This window comes from Mycetomoellerius zeteki, unplaced genomic scaffold (assembly GCF_001594055.1).
Source record: "Mycetomoellerius zeteki isolate Tzet28-1 unplaced genomic scaffold, Tzet1.0 scaffold174, whole genome shotgun sequence".
Lineage (NCBI taxonomy): Eukaryota > Metazoa > Arthropoda > Insecta > Hymenoptera > Formicidae > Mycetomoellerius > Mycetomoellerius zeteki.
Window position 1 is genome coordinate 2,039,660 of NW_017256696.1, and position 6,000 is coordinate 2,045,659.

The window sequence follows — 6,000 nt, forward strand, 5'->3', positions numbered from 1 at the left end:
CATAATCACACTCAAACTGGTTGTTAGAATGTTAAAACTTGGTACAACATTGTTATAAAGGTTTAAGTGCTCTACATAATTATTTTGATGGTCCAACAACATTATTTTCAGCTCTGTATCTGATATAAATTTTTAAATAGCAAAACCGTTCTTTTGTGCAGAGATACGAGTCGACTGAAAAACTGTTTTTTTTTTTGAGAATATTTTAAAAAATCTAATAATTCACATATCCTATTTTTCTGATAAATTCTTTCACAGAGTGATTTGCGGTACAGTTTTTGATCTATACTGTATAAATGACGATATTACATTTCATTGAATAATTTCAGTTATCGGACTTATAATGTTTTCAAATTGACTGATTTAATTATAACGTTTGACTGTAGATTTGATTAATTCAGGAGCGAATAAATCCAATTTTTATAACTTCCATTTCTAACTAAAATTATTATACGTACATCCTAGTTTTTGATATAGGTCGAAACTATCGAGTATAGAATGTCAAATCAAAAATACCAAGCAATTGTTCTATTATATGTCAATCACGTTTCTAATTGAAGATAAAAGTACGAAAATTAGATATAATTGGGTTTAATCGCTCGCATAGAAGATTCAAACCTCCTCTATCGAACGTGGTATTAATAAATACTCGATGTAAGAATTCTGTACCCAAATGTCAAAAAAAAAAATTTCAAGGTAACTCATTCTTCTAAATAATATTTCACTCGTTCAGAAAAAAATCAGAAAAATCAGAAAAAAAATCGTGGAAAAAGTATTTAAAAATATTTTATGTCATAAATCTTTATGAGAAAAATTTATATGGATTCCTATTTATTTCTTGATATAAAAAAATCTTTCAAAAATCATATTTTTGACATAAGATAACGTAGCAGTTGTTTTATATGTATACAGATTCTTTTTTAAGAAAAAGATGTTCCAAATATGTAAAGCATTTGTGGGTGTTTTTACATCCAACATTTCGAGATAAGTTTCTATTTCTTCGAAAATCTTAAAATACTGCCTTGGCCAAAAATATTAGGCACTTTATTAATCATTATTTCAAGTTTCAAGTTAAAAATTTATTTACGACATTTGCTGTAAATTATTCTGCTTCAAGAACCTTTAAACTTATGAAACCAATAACCAACAAGTACTTAATAATGCAGGTAAAAGGATTCCAGATAAATGAAAAAAGTATAGATGCCTAATATTTTTGGCCAAGGCTGTATACGTCTCCGAATCGGAGTATCAATATTTCTGTCATTCGACAGAAAGTCAAGCATATATGAATCAGAATAAAAATCAGTGGGAAGGGTAGAGGGAATCAAGTTTTCCATGATAGATAGAGTGCCATTGTTCGGCTGCAAGTTATTAGGATGTTTTTAGTTATTTGAGGTAATGTCCTGACCCGGTCGATGGGTTAATACCATGCTGAAACTACGTCAGAGATACCGATGACGTCACGCTATCGCCTCGCAATTTCGAGAATCACGACGCATGCGTCGTTACGGTTCAATCGTTGCGCTTGACCGTCCGTCGATTTGGGAGAGAAAACGAGAACTAGGTAACATTTATTATAAATCAGGAGAAATTACGTCAGCATTTGAATAACGAAAAGTAGGTCGTGTTCTTTGTTCTCCAAAATCCGAGAAATATTACTCCACTGTCGAATAATTCACTTCACAGCGGTTCATAGCAGAGCAATTTATATTTGTTTTTCTACATGAAAAACAATTTGTATTTGTTTCCACCTAAAAAACAGGATATATTTCTATCACAGAAATAAAGGAATAAATTAACGAATTTATTACATTTGATAATTTTATATAGTTGCTTTAAAATATTACTAAAACAACGTTTGGGAAATGCATGGAGAATGTAAAGAGATCATATCGTGTGTATACATATTCACGTGTTTACTTAACCTTTTTCACAATCTTTATATTTATTTGTGAGATAATGCTGAATTAAGAAATTGCAACGGAATATCTTTGTCCGAAATTCTCTTAAGTCACGAAAAGAAAATTTTGCTGAAGTATTTAAAAATTTAGCTGAATATATAGATCTGTGAAAATAATTTTGTTGGACCAAAATAATTATGTGGAACGTTTAAACTAGGACTCAGACAAAAGATTCGAACATGTTGAATATTCGATCTATTCGAATAGTTCGAAGTTTAAAAAAATGAGCATCTAATTTGAACATTTCGGACAGTTCGAACAGTTCGAGCTTAAGCAGTGATCAGTATGAAATGTCAATTCGTTATGTCTGAAGTTCGGACGATTCGGACAGTAAACAAATATAGTATACCTTGAAAACAAAAGAGCAGTTAAATAAAATTCCTATATTGATATCGTCCTACAAATATCCTGAGCCATCCTGGACATATTCAGGATGATTCTGAGGACGACGACTTGCGATGTCTGAGTTCGAAATGTAATACTTTCGAACTTTCAGCTCTGAAGTGGGTTAAAATATTTTGAACATACATTCAGCCCGAATTATTTAACGTTCGCACTTAAGATTCGAACTGTCCAAACTGTCCAATGTTGTGACAATGCTGCGAAAAGTTTTAACATTCTGGCAACTAATTTAAGCGTCCTGCATAATTATTTTCAAATCTATCTAGCTAAATTTGTAGATATTTTATCAAGATTGTTTCTTTTCATGTGGCATCAGCAATACCGAAGTACGGATACTTTGGCTTCCGAGATACTTTTACTTTCGATATTATCCAGGTACACATGGTGTCCCGACGCGTCGACCTGTCGCGTTTTCACGTGCGCGTCCAATATGGCGCGGGGGAACGCGATCGAGGAAAGGAACTGCATTTGACTGGCTGTTATATTTAGGTTTTAAGCAGAAAGAGAGTAGGAGAGTCCTTTGAGAGCGCCGCAGCCCCGCTCCTGCTGACGACTGCTTATTCTTCTCTTCGAGAAAGAGGGGCGGGGAAGGGATGCTCTCGGCATCCTCTTGAGGCGCCTTCCGCACGGTTTCCGCCGAATCTACTCCCCTTCCTTTCTCCACCAGGGTCTGCCCCTTTGTCTGTACCTGGGCTAGATGTATACCTCCCTCATATCCCCGTGCGACGCGACCGGCCCCTCCCTCGTAGACGCCTAAGTATCCGTTACCGCTGCAATCAAGCGACCGCCAACTATTCTTTGGTGGTTCTCGATCCCAACTATCGCTAATAACGGGCAGGTTCGGTCGATTTTTCGCGGGTCCACGGATAACAGGGAAGGAAACGACGGGATTATGACGGGATTGGTGAATATATATACAGCGTGGGATGTTATTATGTACACGTATGGTGATTACCATGCGGAAAATAGGGAATTAATTGGACTTTATTTTAATAAATTTATATGCTTTTTGTAATATTTTTTTACATATACGTGGAGAGAATTGAGAGAGTTTTGATCATGTCGTGTACATGTGTATATGCATGTGTGTCTACTTAATTTTTATATTTTTTTGCGAGATGATGTTGAATTAAGAAATTGCAACGGAATAATGTTCTTTCCCGAAAAAGCCTTCTTAAAAGTCGTTTGTACACGGAAAGAAGGTTTTACTAAAGTATCTAAAAATTTAGCTAGGATACTGACCTATAAAATAATGTTTGAACCATCAAAATGATTATGTAATAATACTTAAGCATGATGAGCAATATTGCAAAAAGTTTATTTAATTAATTTGAGTGTCCTACATAATTTTGACAGTCCAACGAAATTATTTTCAATCTGTATCCAGCTAAATTTTTAGCAAAATCATTTTTTTTTCCGTGTATTTATTACGATTTAGTCGGCTTCGTTCCGACTCGCTTTCGTTCACACATTTCAAGATTTTATCTTTTTTTAAAATGATCACAGAATCCAGAAGAGAATGTTAATTGCGCACTTCAATGTTCGAATAAAATGAAACGGCACGTACAACCGCGATAAAATTCATCTCGATGACAAATTTGCCAACCGTGAGAAGTGCAGAGAAAGAGTCGAGATAACGCGGGAATCGTACTGGTTTGGCGAGGTGTCCTTGATTTCTTTTTTTTTTTAGCGAGAGTAAAACGGAATGATGGGCGATACACGAACCAATTGAATGCACGCGTGCAATAATTACCATCTTACGAGAGCCTTTCATAATTCCGTCGGTATCTAACATCGCCTCTCTGTCGTGTTCGCATTTTTCGTCAATAAAATCTCGCAATAATTCGCACGTTATGGAAATACGCCGATAACTCAAACGCCTATGGCGTCTCGTTTTGCCAGGCCGCGTACAAGTATACACGTCGTTCTCGACTACTTAATACTCCATTGCCGCAATAGACTCCGCTATATGAGGTGGCGTGTAAATTATCGATAAACTTTTGCGCCGTGAGATATTCCCGCGAATAGATACCGCTCCTAGAGCATAAAATACTATGCAGCAACGAGAGTTTACGAACGCTATGCGCGGAGAGCTACGATAAAAAAAATTTGCGCAACGACGCACTCCTCCGAATCACATTTCGCGCGATCGGATGCAGTGGACTCGCGTAACGGTATTGGTGAGACTATAGGGTTACCGTACTCGGCAGTAAAAAAACAGACTATGTTTCCCAGATATATTGTGCCGCGATCAATGAACTTTTTTGTTTTCTTTTTTGTTGCGTTTAAAAACGATATCGATGCGATTTAGATTCCCTATACTGTCATCTACGATACGAAAACTCGTAAGGTTATATAATAAATCATAGGATAAAAGTCGTCTTTTTTTATTATTTAGTAACTTGACTGAGAGAGTAAAGAATTTTATATTTTAATGTATTTGTGTTTTGTTACAAAGTGAGTTTTAAAAAATTCTTATAAAATTCTGTGTTGGTTTGTTAGTCTTATTTATATTTTTTTTTTGCTTTTATCTGTCGAACATATATATGTACTGGGAAAAATATTCTGGTTGGATTAAATAATTCTGGTGAAAAAATGAACGAATCAAAATTTTCTGGTTAAATCTACTAGAATTCTAGTTGAGATAACTAGAATTCTGATTGATATAATTCTGCTAAAAATAAGAATTTTAGTAGATTTTACCAGAAATATTGTTTATTAGAATTCTAATTCATCCATTTTCAACCAGAAATTTTTTTCAGTGATATATTTAAAGTAAAATAGAAACTGTCGGAAGTATTGATTTTCTAATGACATATATTATATATATATATATGATAAGACATATTATATTAACAATTATTATAAAATTGTAAATGTCAGGAGGAAGAGACAGAATTTTTTATACAAATAAAATGACGGATTATAATGTAAACATTGAATACGTAGTGATATTCATTTGACTGCAATTAAAATATATATATGTCACGCCTATTAATTTCATTATTAAAATTACTAATTCGAAAATTTTTATCTTAATTTTTTAACAATGTTATCAATTAATTCGTGATTTATAAGTGGAATTAGTTGAAAGGAGAACGTCTGGTAGCGTAAAGACCTCAGACCGATGACGTGACATTCTAATTTGTCGCAACGTGACAGTAAGGTTTCGGATATCTGCGACTGCGTAAGACGAAGATCGATGTCGTGCATTTCGAATACGGTGGAATTATGTGATGAGTATACGTTTCAGTCGTTAAATATCAAACGTGCCCCTAAGTTCACAACGTAGAAAAATGCGTCGAGTCACAAAATATCTCGATAGTAATACGATCAATAATAAATTTTCCGATTAGTTACGTTTATCGCGGTTTAATAATCGATTCTTGTGAGAGGCTATATTAATAGTTTTTAAATCTCGTCTCAGTTAACTCGAGGAAAAGTCATGCATATCACTCGAGAGTACTTCGGAGATGACTTGAGAAGAGATCAAGCGTTTAAATAATTCAAATAGCTTAAATGTTTAACTGAGAAGCGGAACGAGATTACTCACGTAAAAAGCTTGACTTGAAATTCAAGAATACATTTTTAAAGTGTTATAACTAGGAGAGAGAGAGAGAGAGAGAGAGAGAGAGAG

The 6,000-nt window shown here is 34.3% G+C and overlaps 1 protein-coding gene across 1 annotated transcript in view; it reads left to right on the top strand.

Annotated features, from left to right (window-relative positions):
- Nucleotides 1–6,000, top strand: part of LOC108721557 (nuclear receptor coactivator 3) — a 150,464-nt gene that overhangs the window by 8,564 nt on the left and 135,900 nt on the right.